A 16827-nucleotide genomic window follows, 5' to 3' on the forward strand; every position below is an offset into this window, starting at 1 on the left:
CACAACTGTACTGTATTTGATGGAGATTTGTGTCATCAAGATTTATTCTGAAATGAAAGAAAAAACTCTTTCAAACCGTTAGCAAATCGCATCCATCCATCTTGATCGACAAAGACTAATTCTCCATTTCTCCTCTCGTTTTTTTTTCAGCTCACATTCCACCACCCACGCACCTCCACACAGTAGATGTGAAACCCATCCCAGCAGTAGTGGCAACCAGACCGGCAGACTCCGAGAGCTGCGACGGAAATCCTTCAAACGTGTGCAAAAGACATCTTGGTGCGCTTTTGAATCGATCGACCCGCATCGGCTGGTTGGTTGGTTCCACAGGAAGCAGCAGGAAAACCCACGGAAATCGATTACAATCGACACACTCTCCCTCGCGCACGAACTATTTGATTGGCATTTAGCAGCCAGCCGTTTCTTTCCGCATGCTAACAAGGGAGGAGACGGGTCGATGCCGATAGAAAGGGCTTAAAGTGCGCGACCGGCGATGCTCCTCGTGTTGGTTTCTGGGCGGAATGTGATGTAAGATACGGCGAGGAAACAAGTGATTGAAAAATTTGTTGTGGAATCGGAAGCTGAACTGGGTAATCGATTTGTGTGTTGGGGGAATAACAAAAGGAAATCGGAGAAAGGGGTTTCAGTTGGGGGAGTGGGTCATTCGTGCGTGTGTCACTATATTTATCTTGTAATCGGAGATACTTCGGAAGAATAGTGTGAGTATACGGGCAGAAAATGAAGGAAGCCTTATGCAATCCGAGCCCTGGCTGGGGGTATGCGATATTTCGAACGGCTTGGGTTCGGTTGTCTATTTTATGCAATGTTTTTTTTCTCTTGATTCGTCCGTCTTCGCTTTCAAATAGGGGAAATGACGGCTTCGGCAGATTTTGTTCTATTATTGTCAGGGAGGTTTTCTATAATTGATTAGGCTTAAATTTGGCCTAAACACTCTTTGCATTTCAAAGAATATTGTGGCCAAATTCCATAAAAGCCGTCATTTCCCCTATTTATATATAGTTTTGCGCTTTACTTGGCTGACGTTTACATCCTATAAACAAAATTGGTAGTTTGCATCGCTGGAGCATACGGCAGCAGCAACATAAAAGTGGATAAAGGAAAATGAAGATTTATCTGACATCTAAAACCAAAGCCGATAACAGTAACTGGTTGGAAACATTAAAAAAAATATTCCTAATTTAAATTTTCTAAAATATTCGGGTCAATATGACCTGAATTGCACTTTCAGATTGCAATAGCACTTCAACGCAATGTGCAAGTTTGAGACTTCTTAACCTTTCCTATTTCGCGAAAAACTATGTTCCCGATCGTTTTGGATGAAATCCGGGGTAAAGCTTAGATCAAATCGATAACTTATTTTAATGCTGATGAATTGTCGATTTGGATTACTTGGGTTGATATCTTTCATCCCGAATGTCAGTATCACGAATGCCATTACCCCGAAGGCCACAGGAAAAATATCGCAGTTCAAGTGTGATTATACACGTAAAATCCTGATATCCGAAACCTTGGGAAGGTTTCGCTTTTGAGAGCATGCAGATGAATCTGAAATGCTTGGATCCTATAACACATTGTTTGATAATTCCAAACACTCAATAAAGTTTAGTCATCTTGATCGTTCGTGGGGCCCTCCTTAGCCGTGCGGTAAGACGCGCGGCTACAAAGCAAGACCATGCTGAGGGTGGCTGGGTTCGATTCCCGATGCCGGTCTAGGCAATTTTCGGATTAGAAATTGTCTCGACTTCCCTGGGCATAAAAGTATCATCGTGCTAGCCTCATGATATACGAATGCAAAAATGGTAACCTGGCTTAGAAACCTTGCAGTTAATAACTGTGGAAGTACTTAATGAACACTAAGCTGCGAGGCGGCTCTGTCCCAGTGTGGGGATGTAATGCCAATAAGAAGAAGATCTTGATCGTTGAGACAGTGATCAATTTTCAGGAATACGAGGCTTCCCAAAACGATCTCGAGTTCACCCCACGGTATCTATCAATCAAGACTTATGCAATATTCGCATCGTTGGTTTATACCCAATCCGGCCCAATAGGCATATGCGCATCATGTAAACCCAGTTTTCTTGAATACGAGATGTTCAAGGGACTCCAAAATGTTTTCAAGTTCAATAAAAAGTATCTACCGGATCAACCAAGGCTTTTTGCAATGACCTCAACATCGATATGTACCCAACCCGATTCCACAAGAATATGCGAACCATGCAAACCCATTTTTTAATACCAGATGTTCAAAATACTCCAACACATTCTTGAGTTCAGCTCAAGGTATCTACCAGATCAATCAAAGTATTTTCAATGTTATCATCTTCGGCATATATACAATCCGGTCCAATAGGCAAATGCATTTTCTTGAATACAAGGTGTTCATGGTTCTCGAGTTCAGTTCAAAGTATCTACCAGATCAATCATGACTTAAGCAATGTCCTCATCGTCAGTATGTTCAAAGTTTTGAACAAAAGTCCTTGGAAAATCATTAGAAAGGAGCAGCACAGTAAAAGAGAAAATGTTTAACTATGGCATCATTTGATTCCATCAGTCGACATCGAGTCTACGAACATAGACTACCCGAGCAGCACAAGTCAGAAAAAAATGGTTGCATCAACTTGATTGTGACTGAATCCGGTCACATATGAGGAATTTGTATGCTGCTAGGGTATTGGAGGGTCCACTGTAGTTTGTGAAAGAAATGAGTGAAACCCTACTAGCTCGATGGAACTGTTGGGATGATTAGTGCTGCATGGATACATCATTCAATACCTGGTTGATCGGGTAGACCACATGTTCTGAACTCCATGACGTCCTGGAGAACCGAAAAGGTCTGTAGTAGCTTGTAAAAGTAATTAGTTCAACTGTTGAACCCTATCGGCACAATGCACCAGCAGGGGCGTTCAACGATGCACGAAATCATCGTTCAGTACATGGTTGATTGGGTAGATCACATGTTCTGAACTCCAGGACGGTTGGGATAGCCTGAAATAGCTTGCTTTTATTCAAAACTCGATCAATTTATGTCTTATGATCACATAGATATTTTTTGGATACATATCTCAGCTTTGGAAATTGCTGATTTTTTTGTAGAGACATTAACACCACTGCGGAATATTGTTGTATGACCCAAATTTCTCTACTAAGACAGTTTACCCATCATAATTGAAATGTGATGGGCCATGTATGATTTTGCTTTCAATCTCAGTTAGGCTCGACATAATTGATGACATCTAAGACATCCTAAGACAGTCTAAGACATCCGATACAATTTATGTGTTCACAAAAGTTGTAGCAAAAGTTCTCCTGGAAAAACTTTGTCGAAGAATCCAAGTTCGTAATTACATTGCTTTTGGAGATTTGCCACGTTTTATGCCGACAACCTCTTATTTTTTTTCATTGCGTCTTTCCATTTCCATTTCTACATTATTTGCATATTGTAAATAATATTTTTTACAAAGCTGCGAATTCAATGAAAAAATCATTTTATTTTGAATTTTTTATTTTGAAGAATAAATCTAACACGGACATATATTTATTGGAATCTTAACAAATATCAAGCAATATTCTTACTATCTATAACACCGGGAATTAAATCCAGCAACCCTTGAATTACAAACGACCCGTTCGGCCAACTAGCTCTTGCTGCCAATTGATTACTTTGTCCAAAGGACCAGTTCGTCCGAATGACATGTTCGTCCGTATGTTTATTTCGGTGGCCAAATTACATTTTTATCCTTTCTGGCATTCGATCATGTCGGTCAAATAGCATTTTCGGCCAAATGGCCTATTCGGTCAGTCAACATTTTGAACCAAATGATCAGTTTTCAATTTTGGCCAAAGGATATTATCGGTCAGATGTGTTTATGTTTCTGCCTACTGGTTTGTTCGCCCAAATGACACATTCGGACTACTCGGCCTTATGGCCTTCGGTTAAATGGTTTTCAGCCAAATACTTTCGCACAAACGTTGTTCGAATTACACTTGGGCGAATAACACGTTGAGCCAATAGTAATCTAATCCAACTCCATTTGGCCAGTTTGATCGTTAATAAGGTTTAATAAAGTCGAAACTGATTTTGGCCGAGAACGCCATTTGGCTGAAATTGATTGGCCGATTCTGCCGAAATGTCGTTTTGCTGAACGACCTAAAACCCCATCCGACCGAAGTGGTCATTTAGAAAAATCACAAAAAAATAAAGAAAGGGTCATTTCACCGTTAATGTCGTTTTGGTCGAAAAGCCGTTGGCATTAGACCTGAGCGCCGATTGAAAAAATATCGATTATTAGATTATTTCCAGCCAGTGCGGTGGCGGCGTCATGCCGTTTGGAATCGACGAAATTCTTCCACAAATTCCTTCTTAAATTCCACCAGGAAGTGCATTGAAAGCTGTTCCAGGAATTGCTCCAAAAGATCCTCCAAGAATTCTTCCGGAAGTTCCTTCAAAAATACATCTGGAAGTTCCTCAAGGAGTTCCTCTGAAAGATCCTCCCGGAATGATTTCGGAAGTACCTCAGGAGTTTCTCCGGGAGTTCCTCCAGTAGTTCTTCCGGAAGTTCCTCTAGGAATTCCTCCAGAAGTTGTTCCAGAGATTCCTGCGAAAGTTCCTCTAGGAATTTTTCCGGAGATTCCTCCAGGAGTTCCTCCGGAGGTTCCTCTAAGAATCCATTCGGAAGTTCCTCCAGGGATTCCAGGTTCCAGCATGAGGATTACTGCTCCTGACCACGCCCATCTTCACCGTAACTTGGGAGGGAAAGGAAGTGTAAGTGTAGTACTTACTTAACGAGAGGCCCCCTACTCAGCGACACCCCCATAAGTACCACGGAGTTGAATATTGGGGAAGGTATTCATTGGGTCAGGATTTGCCTGCAGCTGACAATCAGCTATGGGAAAGCTCACTCACTCACACGAACCACACCGATTTAAAATCCCTATCCATCAGCGAACACACGATTGCAAAATGAATGCTACTCAACCCAACAGCGAACCAACAAACGATTCATACCTACTGAGTGCCTCCCAGCAGGAAGCAGTGAAACCATAAATAGTGCGAAAAGAAATCGAGAGATGAGAATGAACCGATGTGTAGTGAGTGCAGCAGAAAACACTGAGTTGGACTCAGAAGAAGTTTTGCGGCCTGATTCTTTCTGCCGAATCCTCACTCACCACTCAATTGCGATTCCATTCGTTTGCGAACCGAATGTAAACAAATACTCGGCTATGCATCATTTGCTGTCTGTGGGAATCAGGTATCAGAATGTCGGCTCAGGCGGCACGTTCCCCGCGAATGGGAGATTTTTGCCTCGCACTATTATAGCCTATATCATCATTTTACCTGAGGGATAGAAGGGAATAAAGGATAGGAGAAAGGTGTGATAATAAGGAATTATAGTCTCATAAAGGACGGGTTAAAACGCTCGAGCGTATTTAGAGCCTGAAGCTCAGATGTGATCTCTGGGAGACACAAATTTCCCAAGTGGAATTTAAGCAGAATAATTCTGGAAAGAAGCATAGAGCTTTGAGAGACGAAGAACCATATGAAGAGACCAAACTGTCACGAAAACTCGCGACATCTTTAGTTGTCCAGACTGACTCTGTTGAAGTATTTTGGCAAACACCTTACCGAATGCATAATTCATCCTGAAATTGTTTTTTTTTCAGTATCTTCAGAGAAGTGTCATCAATGCAACAGACGATTAAATAATTATCATCACTAATCGCCTTTGACTTAACAATCCTCCAATACTCCACTGGAGTTGAAGGATTTTGATACCGTAGTCGTCGTAAAATGTCAACGTGCTTCAGGTTTTCCCTCGAATCCCAGGGTATATGTATACAAACTTTGGTTTGATATAATGAGAAAGGTTCAATTCTGAACTGAAACACACCAGCTTTCTCGTTTATTGAGGCGAGTTTTTGTTTAAGCCAGTCACAACTTTCGGCGTTGTCAGGTGCAAACCAAACAGCTCCGAATCTGAGACCCGACCCACCAAAACTCGGAATAAATGAGCCAGCTGGTATTGAAAAAAGGTATGAATTCAAATCCCGAATCAAGGCGTTCTTTAATGCAGTTGTAAAATTACCGGTCACTAGACGAACTTGAATCCGATAACCAGCTGCATTTGGAACCCTCTCAACACCAGAAGTAAGAGAGTTGGCTGCGGCTTCCAAAACGACTGATGAAGTCTGACCACCAACACTTGCAATGGGTACGAGCCCCTGCGGATCATCACACAAACCACTATTTCCACAACTTGCAGATTCAATTTGGTCAGCAATATCCTCTTCGTTGAAAGACGGTGTACCCTTACAATCAGAGATATTCTCAACAGCTTGGTTAAGCACACCTTGCTCAATCACCGGGTTGGAATTGGTAGCCATTATGAAATGGAAAATTTTTCTTTTAGAAAATTACAAGTTTACGAGCGATCTGAATCAGACGAAGTCTCGAGATAACAGAACGAGAGAACTACTATCGAGTTATATCAGACCTACAAGTAGGCACGGTACAGGATCTATCACGCTTGCAAGTCTGAAGGTATCTTCTAGTATTCGAAAAACTAATTTCTATTTCTATTAGTTTTACAAACACTAACAATTCTCTTCAGGCCTATACTTATAATACTTTTAGAAGCAATTAGAAAAAAGTGGTAGGATCAACACATATGCAATTGTACATTGTAATTGTAGACAATATTCAACAGTAGGTTCACTGTTGTGAAATTGGATTGAATATAGTGAACTCAGCCAACTACACAACCAAATTAAGAAACGTGACGAATCTCTTCGCATTTGATCCATGTGATTGAGAACCATGAGTTCCCAAAAAAAAAAGAGAAAGAGAAAGACAAAATTAATTGTTGGATGAAACTAAAGGAGTGACGATTCTTTTTAAGATACAGTAATACTCTGTTATGAGGTTCACAAAATAATATGAACACAAATTTTTCTCAAAAGCATCAGCAGAAAGGGGTTTTTGCTGATAAACATGCCGGTATAGATCACAGATAAGTTCTCACATAATAGTTAAATACTCTTTTAGCTTTAGGCATTAGTGTTCGAGGCACACTATGCCGAAGAAACTTTGTATGTTTTAACAAAATACTTTAAAGTCGAATGTCAACACACTGTTACCCAATCAACTGAATACATACAGTTTAAGGCCTGGAGCATCGTATAACTGTTTCGGGCACAGTATTATAGCAATTAACACTAATCCATAATTTGAGTATCTTTAATAGAAACACACACTATACAAGTAGATTCAGGCTCTCGCGAGAGTTAAGCCCGGTACATCACACCAACGAATGATTAATAACACATTAACAGCAATACATATTGGTACTGAGGAACTATTCCTGTAGAGGTACTACAAACATGTATTGTATAAAACAATACAGGGGCATTGGAAACTTGTTCACAAACTCTATGGCTACAAACGTGAAACCATTAACATTACACTTTTTAATTAAATTTATCACATTTTGGATGCAAACTCAACAAAAATGGAACACAAGATCACTGACTATAAAATAACACAGAAAGCGACATTTATCACGAATAATTTCGTGAGAAAACGAACTGAAGCCATGCTGGAGACGTCCACTACCCACAAGCGTTCGTCAATACTCCCTGGAGTGCAGCAGAAAACACTGAGTTGGACTCAGAAGATTGATTCAATTTAAACCCAATGATTCGTTTTGCGGCCTGCCTGATTCTTTCTGCCGAATCCTCACTCACCACTCAATTGCGATTCCATTCGTTTGCGAACCGAATGTAAACAAATACTCGGCTATGCATCATTTGCTGTCTGTGGGAAAGATTCGGTGGTGAATTTTCTCTGTTTGTTTTATGGCATGATTCGTTACTAGCTGAAGCCAAACGGCAGACAATCGAAATTGGAAAATTTCGGAAGGGCTCGTGTACAGTTGCATAATTTGCGATTGTGTGTAGATGTGAGTGAAAGATTAGCGCTAAATGAACCGATTTTTCCCATACCTGCTGACAATGTGACCGTGGTAGATCTTACACCGTAACACACCACGCAAGAGTGTCTACCCAGTGTTACGGGGGCCTCCGGAAGTTCTTCCAAAGATTCCTTCGAAAGTTCCTCTAGGAATTCCTCCGAAATTTTTTCCAATAATTCGTCCGGAAGTTCCTACGGAAGCTCCTCCAGGAATTCCTCCAGAAGTTCCTCCATGAATTTATTTGGGAGTTCTTTCAGGAATTTTTCATATTTTTTTTCCTGTAACTTGATCGGAGTTTGAGTTGAGTTCTTCTAAGAGTTTCATCGGAAGCTTCTCCAGGAGTTCTTCCAGGATTTTTTTCAGTAGTGCCTTTAGGATTTCTTTTAGTAATACTTTCAAAAAATGTTCAGGAATTTCTCCGGAAGTGCCTATATGAATGTTTCAGCATGTCTGGAAATCCCCGAGAAGTCCTGTATCTTCTTATATAATTACTCATAGACTTTCTCCTGAAATTCTCTCTAGAGTTCCTCTAGAAAACTCCTCCAAGAATACTTCATAAATTACTTCGCAAACTCTACAGAAATTACCACGAGGAAAACAAATTCCTCCGTCTTTTGAATCCGGCAGACGTTTACTTGACATTCTTATCTTGTTGCGATTTAATTGCGCTTACGTATACCCGAAGATCAGGTAGCATTTTGATCGCCCTTTGAGCATTACACTGGTTTTCAACCTAGCGAACAGAGCAAAATTTTAGAGGAAAATCTTTGCTACCAGTAATCTGCACGTCTCAACAGAACATCTTAGAACATGTAGTACAAAGACTACAAAAACTCATCAATACATCAACACATTTTTTTTGTTCTGCCTATTCTGCCATTCTTGACAACGTTAAGACCACAGCTGCCGATATTTATCATATCGAAAGAAGTGCTATTATGCATGCTTTTGATCTCAAGGTTTAAGTCCCTCGAGAGTTCAAGATTAACGTTCGGTCCGTCCATTGAGATTTGACAAACTATCTGTAACAATCCAGGATTCGAAGAAAAACACGATTTCAATCCAATCCAATCCAATCCAATCCGAGTTGTGGATGAAAAGGCTGATCCCACATACATGGACTCCACTTGGTTAACCCTCTAGTGTCCAAGACCGCCTTTAGACGGGGTACTTTGATTAGGTATATTTTTGTAATTTTCAATTGATTAGATTTCGAAAAGTTTTTGATGATGATCAATATATAAACTTGAATGCATGTTTAAATGTGGTTTAAAATCAATTTTCAATGTTCTACACATTTATAAAAAAAAATATTGAAAATTGAGCAATATTTTGTTCTTTCGTGTTTTCGCTCGTATACCTTTAAAGAGTGAAATATTTGTAGTTTAGTATTTTTCTACAACTAATCGTATTCAATAAAACGTTATAGTGTTGAATGTTACACTCTAAAATATTTACCCAACTTGTTACACGGAAAATAAAAAAATAACTGTGAAAATTAAAAAATTGCAATAAGTCAGCATTGGATAGGAAATTTCAAACTCTAAATATGTTGAAAAATCAAAAAAAGAATAATGGATTCAAGAAACTATTTGATTGGATCAACGACTTGAAAAACAAAATTCTTAAAAATCAAAGTGTGAAATTGATGAAATCGCGAATTAAAAATTTTTAATGCCCAAGCCGTGTTTAGATCGATTTTAGAAAGCAAAATAGTGATTTTGAGCGAAAACAAAATTTGGGTTGTAGAGGGTTAATTTCCTCGTTCCAAAATCTAATGCCGACATCCAACTGTCGGCGCTTGGAGATTTTGTCAGGCGTTTCGTCAAAGGCTAACACGATTCCTGAAGAGTGCTCCATACTTTTAAGAATTTTTTTCGAAAAATATGGCCATGAGTAACGATATATCCAGATTTTGTGAAACCCATTTCAATTTTGGTCGCTATGTGATTGTCAGTGAACATAAGCTTGAGAAGAACAACATTTGCTTCGGCGTTCCGGAATGAACTGTGAGTGGAAGCGGTTTCAAAAGCCCACAAAATCTCCTCTTTCACAACATCCTCTTCATGCATATATCTTTCGATCACGGGCAAATCCTTTGCTCCGGGCGGATGTGCTGCGTTCTGGTTTCAATGAATCATTCAGAGTTAAATTTCCAACTTTCACAATATCGATGAATGATAGGCATGTAACGTTGCGAAAAAACAAAATTCAAGTTAATTTGAATTTATGTGAAACAGTGAACTAACCACAACATTTTTTTTAATGTATAAAAACCATACGATTATGGAGTTTTGTACTTGGGTTTCCTGTTACTTGATTGCACCATCACCGGAATGTGAGCTGTCAAAACGTTGAACAATGCTAAATCAAACATGAAGATACACTCAACTTATCTGTAACTTAATTTAAACAAATAATTAAATTTTGGAAGATGCATTGAAATTACATGATAAAAATTATGCAACCTAATGATTTTGTTTCGTTTATGCAACATGTAGTGCAGTATTCTTTGGTTGTTTGTTTCCAAATGCCAAACGAGTACTGCATTGCAATGTTGATGAAACATTGATCACAATTCGAGCGTTTTTGACATCTTGATGCAACTTTCTCGTGCTTTGATGTTTTTCCAATGCCTTTAATGATACTAAGGTGCTTTTTGGAAGATGTTGCGAGTGCTTCTTGGGTTGCAGCGTGGATGACGGGCTATTCGGCGTGGAGGGTTTGGGACCCACTGTCGGCAGAGATGGGAGAGGCGACATGGCAAAAACTGTGGCAGAAGCTGTGTGCTGCCCCCCATGGGCTCTTCCGAAAGCAAGTCCCAAAGCATTGTCGGTTGCAGCTGTCGTTGGCGACTCAACTTTGCGGCCAGAGGATCACGGCAGGATAAGTGCGTTTGTACCGTATTTTTTTATTGTGGAGCAGGTCGTACCGCGTTGAGGAGGTTGCTTCCGGTCCCAGTGGAGGAAAAATGGCTTAGGCAGGGATGGTACCCGGGCGTCGAGGGTTGTCCGCCAGTTCTGGTTGGGGTGTAGCGGCCGCACTGGCGGGCCCCGGCTACCCGGATACCCATCTGCGGCTTGACGTCCACCTTCTTGTACATGGGGCCGGGGGATGTTGGATTGGTGTGTGGGTAGAGGGTTTGTATCCGTGATCTGAGTAACTGGTACTCTTATGTAAGGCTCAGTTTGCACATTTCTATTGCGGGCCTCAAAACCGGTGCTTGCATGTAGGGGGTTCCCTGGTCAACACGGATCCTCTAGATTTCTACCTCTTTGTGGTATTCCGAACATTTTCTGCTCGATTTAGGTGCTCGCCAGTCTTGCAGAAGTTGCAAAACTGTGACTCTGAGCATCGTGAGCGAGTGCTTGCCTCGTCCGTTGCATGGTGGCGTCAAGGGGATGGCACTTGGCGCATTTGCCGCAGATTTGTTCGTTGGATGGCGCTTACTGGTGTGTGCGAAGTTCCAACAAATCTCATCGGATTGTGATAGAAGTGCCTTGTGAGACACCTTGACCATCCAAAATTAACGAACTCCGGGATGACGTGAATACAATGGTTGGGCTGTTGATCATGTTGCCATCGGGAGGCCTTTTCTTGTTCCGGTAGATGTTGCGCACACCTTGGTCCTGCAAGTGGCTAAGGAGGTAATTGTCGGGAAGGGCGACAGAGTCGTCGTTTGATACCAGACACTTAATCGAGTTGAGGAAAGGATGCTGGATACGGGTGAACCGTCACTTATGAGCAGGCGTGCGAAATGGGCAGGGCTTTATACCTTCAGATTGTAAGCATCGCGGTTTTCTTCGCTGGCGCAAATAAGACTTCAACGGAGCAGCGCAGCAAAAAAAAGGATTGGTTGGGAGAGTTCCGTTTATTCTTGGATCCATGAAACGCGGAAGTCTGCGGCCGGTGAAATATCCATCGATTCTGCTTGTTATAATGCCATTATTGGGCCCCCCTTGGTGCTCTAGCTGGAAGGGGTGGCCCGAGGTCAACTTCATGTCTACCCGGGCGTTTTATTTGCGAAACGATGGTTTCGGGTTTGGTGTCAACACGCTGATGAAATGGCAGACGAAGTTTGCTCCGAAAAAAATACACTGACGACTGTGCGTTTCCACCGCACCGACGAAAAAAGTTCGTCAACTCCTACCGCGCAAGTCACTGTTTGGGTCACAATGACGACCCCTACCACCCCGATAATGGTTCGTCTTCTCCCTCCATGCAAGTCCCTGATTGGGCGCACTAGCGACCATGCGTCTCCACCATATAGGGTGGTTTTCATCCTTCGTAGCCACCACCAAGCTTCTCCATCTGGCAATACAGGAAAAAACAACTATTCGTCTCCACCACTTTCTCCCAGACCGAACGGCTTCGAAAGTCACTATTAAAGACTCCCCCGGACCTAAGCGATTTCATCGCCACGACGGTGACAGCTAGTCGCCGCGATTCTACCGTTGGATCGCTTCAAGCTATGTTCCATTCACGCATCCACACGAACAGAATCGCAGTCGCCAAGCGATAGAATCGAGTCGTGATTTTTTTCCTGTTCGAATGTGACACTGCGACCAGTTATTAGATCTTTTGTAGCGATCGCGTCGTGATTGTCGCATCGCGTGTGTTTGGGGGAACCTTAATGGCCGGAACGAAATTCTGTGACAGCGACTCTCCATTGATGCGTGTGCACGCCACGGAGATCTGACTAGAAGAGGCAAAGTCATGGCTTGCTGCTCGCCGATTGACACGCTGAGGTGTGAATCTATAAACAAACGTTGAAGGCATTTTACTCAAACCCCACAACTATCGTGACGAGACGCACTGTCCAGATCTTCTTCGGAATTCCAGTCGCACAACTGGAGTGTTTTGGAACCTCCCCACTGCATGGGGAGGGTCTGACCACTGTTCAATTGCAGCTCTCTGTGAGGGAAAGAACCGGCCTAAATGATGATGATAATGATACTACCATCTATTGCAGCAAGGCACCTGCCGATAGCCATATCTGACAAACGATTTGATCGCTGGAATTTCGATGTTGATATCAGCTGAACTTCACTGAAGCAATGTTTGCCATCTTCGCTACTGCCTATTGATATCCACCATTAACCAATCATCGTACTTCTTGACGAGAATGTCATGCCAGCATTATCTGACGACGTAGACTGTTTTATATATGACTTTTCGGCATGCAACTTCGATATGATTAATTCTACTTTTGACGACATCGATTGGACATCATCTCTGCGGTCTGATACAGTGGAGAGAATGCTACCCTCTACAAACTTCTCTTTGCAGTTATCAACACACACGTTCCTCGGAAGAAGCGTGCCTCAAAGTCTGATTTAAACAACCTTGGTGGACTCCTGAGCTACGTTACCTTCGCAACAATCTCCGCAAGCGGCGTAGCCGATACTTCGTAACAAAGAACGTTTCTGACAGGGACAGACTTCGTGATTTCGAGCTGGAATATAAAGCAATTCTTTCTGCTGTCCACGAAAATTATGTGCACAACGTGCAAGCTTCTGTGAAGGAAAATCCTGCCCGTTTCAGGAACTACATCAAAAAGAGGAAGAATGACAACGGCATCCCCAGATTGGCTAACCTTGTTGCTGCCTACTTCAAAAGAGTTTTCCGTAGAACATCTCCTGTCCGTCATCAGAATTGTTTTAGTCAAATAAAACCTTCCTACAACTTCCTACAACATCAGCCTACAACATCAGCTTGCCATGCTTTCAGCTTTCTCCTGATGATATTCGAACAGCGCTGGATGATGTCGACACATCTAAAGGTCCAGGAACAGACCATCTTCCTCCTGTATTTTTTAAGAATTGCGCCGCAACGTTAGCGACCCCAATTGCTGCAGTGTTCAACCGCTGCACCGATTATCTCAAGCTGCCAGCAAGGATTTATGAAAACCGCTCAACAACAACAAATTTGATGTGTTACGTGTCAACCATATCTCGACACTGTACCTGCAAAAGCCTTCGACACTGTACCCAATGATATTATTATCGACAAACTGAATCACATAGGATTCCCAGCGTGGATCACAGAATGGCTGCACTTTTACCTATCTGATCGCAAGGCTTTTGTGACGGTGAACTGCAGGCGCTCCAATATCTTTTCAATGACATCTGGAGTACCGAGGCAGCGTCCTCGGTCCTCTAATATTTGTCATCTACGTTAACGACCTCGGTTTAGTGATTTCATCAAGCAAGATTTCATATGCTGTCGACCTGAAGTTTTTCCGCGTAATTGCATCTCGTGCTGATTGTGGTGTTATTCAGGACGACATTAATCGTTTGCTTGTTTGGTGTGGCGACAACGGCATGCGCGTAAACAGTAAAAAATGCAAGGTCATAACTTTCACACGTTCCGCCAACGCTATCCTGCAGCATTATTCCATTGGACCGGACGGCTTGGAACGCGTCAGCTCTATTTGTGACCTAGGAGTTACCATCGATGCGAAGTTGAGATTTAACGAACACATCAGCATCATAACATCTAAGGCATACATAACATCTAAGGATTTATCCGTCGTCATGCTGCCGGCTTCAGCGATGTTTACTGTATAAAAACACTGTTCTGCTCATTGGTCCGGAGCATTTTAAAATACGCTTCATCAGTTTGGTCTCCATGTACGCTGGCACTCGAAAGAATTCAGAAAATTTTCATTAGGTTTGCTTGAGGACAGCTACCTTGGAACGACCCATTTAACCTCCGAGCTATCCAAGTCGTTGCAAGCTGATCGACTTGGACACGCTTTCCACTAGGTGCCTAAAAATGCAAAGTGTTTATCTTCGACCCCTCAACATCGAATCTGGATTGTCTTAAGCTATTGGAGCTCATACGTTGGAATGTTCCCTCACGTAGATTGCGAAACTCGCCTTTATTTGTGATCTCTTTTCACAGAACAAACTTTGGCTACAATAATTGTTTTGATTTGTGTTTGCGTTCTTTTAACGATGTTTGTAACAAGTTCAATTTTATTCTGTCCAAAAATGTGTTAATTATTAGAATTAGAATAGTAACTATTAAGGAAGCTATTAAGGAAGCAATCTGTGCGACATGGTCGAAGATGGTGTACTATCAAATAAATAAATAAAATCATGATTATATTATTGTTCGTATTTCATCAAACTCCTGTATGAAGGGCCAAAAATGGTGTGGTCCCATAAGCAGAGACACTTATGCGAATCCACGGGATGAATAGAGAATCTCCTTCCAGAAGAAAGGTCATACAAACAATAATATAATTTAGGCCTCGTTCCCATATTGACTCAATAGATGGGGGGAAGAACCGGCCTATAGGGCCGAAAATACCGTATCTCCGCATCCTGTGATCGGATTGGTTCGCGATTCGTAACAGGTCCTGACCGCACTGACTGATTTTTTATCCGCCAAAGTCCAAAAAAAGCACGCCTCTTTTCACCGAAAATATCCAAATGTCTCGATTGACTCAACTAGTAGTTTTTTTTTTCGTAGAAAAAAATGTACGCTCACGAAGCTAGTTCGATCTGAACTAAGTGATCGGAAAGAAAACTATGAAGAGAAGTATTTTTGTAAAATGTAGTATCTTGAACATGAAAATCATCCAGGGACAGCTTGTTAGTTCATTGTCGACTAACCGTGAACCCCCACGATCACAGGTCTGATTCCAATCAACAGTCAGACGTTCTTTATACCAGACAAATTTTTCAAACCAGACACCAGTTCTATGAAGCCAGGCACCCCACTTTTTCCCGATTACACTTCTCAAAGTAGGGACACGGCAGGTATTTCCGTCCATCGTCGTAGGGGCTAAAACCAACGAAAGCAACGTACATTTGCTAGAACTCCACTATAGCAGAACGTTTCTCCTGAGCTTACGATTTGGTATGTATGAGTTTCACAAAAAAGCGTCTTTTTTATTGGTTTTCGAGACTATGACGAACAGACGAAAATACCTGCCGTGTCCCTACTCCCTCCTTATTGTCAAAGTACTCGTGCAAAACTTTTTAGTGCAAGCACTGTCCGTTATGCAACGTACACACCAGTCAAGCGGTTTGACGAACATTAACTCCGCCCCCAAGAAAACGCTTCGGTTGCTGCTTTTGTTTGAACGTGTATGAAGTTGCTCGACCAACCATTTGACAGTTGGCGGCTCGGTTGAAAAAAATTTAAACGGTTTGATTTTGGTTTGAGTTGTCCGGGGTGGAGTCAAGGTCTGCCGAACATGTTTGAGCATTTGTAGTGAAGTTGCACAAACCCCCATATATTTTTCGATGGTTGATGTGTGATATTGTTGGTCGAATAAATTGATTGTTCGTGCCGCTGTTGGTAAGACTTGATGGATGTTTGAATAAACGAGAGGTGGAGTCAATGTTGGTCAAACTGCTTGACCGTGTGTACAATTCATTAGCTGCCATTTCGCAGACAGACCCACAGAGTGTAAACAATACACATTAATCCACGTCTACGCAAAATATCTATTTTTACCAAATCAAAAAAGTTAGAATAATATGAGTTTGTGCGGATTTTCAACAGTATACCCATTAGCTCATTCTGCTTATAACACTCATTGATATATGTAAATAACCTGATTACTAGCAGAACTTCTTAACACCAGCCGTTGTGTAGCAAAAAAAAAATCTCGAGCAAAAAAAATTTCTCACAAATAACTTATTATTTACTAATTGAAGTGCATGTGACGCATATGGTCGAAAAATATTCGAAAGTGGTTCGGTCTGCGATAGGTAGTTAATACGATCGAACTCGGATTCGAATGGCCTACAAATTAAGTTCTTCAAGTAGTCTCGCAATGTAACCCAACTGCTTCAAAAGATGTGGTGGTGGGATGAAGTCC

General features: G+C 41.7%; 1 protein-coding gene across 1 annotated transcript in view; it reads left to right on the forward strand.

Annotated features, from left to right (window-relative positions):
• The first annotated feature begins 267 nt into the window (after nucleotides 1–267).
• LOC134221106 (prolactin-releasing peptide receptor) overlaps nucleotides 268–16827 on the forward strand; it is a 193394-nt gene continuing 176834 nt past the window's right edge. Inside the window, exon 1 of the mRNA XM_062700295.1 lies at nucleotides 268–719. The gene's annotated coding sequence lies outside the window, so the exon portion shown is untranslated. The remainder of the gene's footprint in view (nucleotides 720–16827) is intronic.

This window comes from Armigeres subalbatus, chromosome 3 (genome assembly GCF_024139115.2).
Source record: "Armigeres subalbatus isolate Guangzhou_Male chromosome 3, GZ_Asu_2, whole genome shotgun sequence".
Classification (NCBI taxonomy): Eukaryota; Metazoa; Arthropoda; class Insecta; order Diptera; family Culicidae; genus Armigeres; species Armigeres subalbatus.